We start from the raw sequence: 388 nt of genomic DNA on the forward strand, positions 1-388 counted from the left end.
TATGGGTGTATTTGTGTATGTGTGTGTGTGTGTGTGTGTGTGTGTGTGTGTGTGTGTGTGTGTGTGTGTGTGTGTGTGTGTGTGTGTGTGTGTGTGTGTGTGTGTGTGTGTGTGTGTGTGTGTGTGTTTGTGTGCGTGTGTGTGCGCGTGTGTGTGTATGTACATGTATGTGTGCGTGTGTGCACGTATATGTACATGATTTCAAATGGCTATATTTTAAAACAACTTTTGTTATTTTCCATAAATCAAAACACTTAATGAATACATGGTGACACTATGTTATGAATGTTTTCTTAGTATTGACAGATATTGTGAAATGTTCCATTTCATTCATGGAGACTTCATGTGAATACTCTTTATTGGCAATAGTTTGTCAGTGACATGGACA

The sequence above is a fragment of the Oratosquilla oratoria genome, chromosome 17 (genome assembly GCF_046742065.1).
Source record: "Oratosquilla oratoria isolate Oo_2021 chromosome 17, ASM4674206v1, whole genome shotgun sequence".
Classification (NCBI taxonomy): Eukaryota; Metazoa; Arthropoda; class Malacostraca; order Stomatopoda; family Squillidae; genus Oratosquilla; species Oratosquilla oratoria.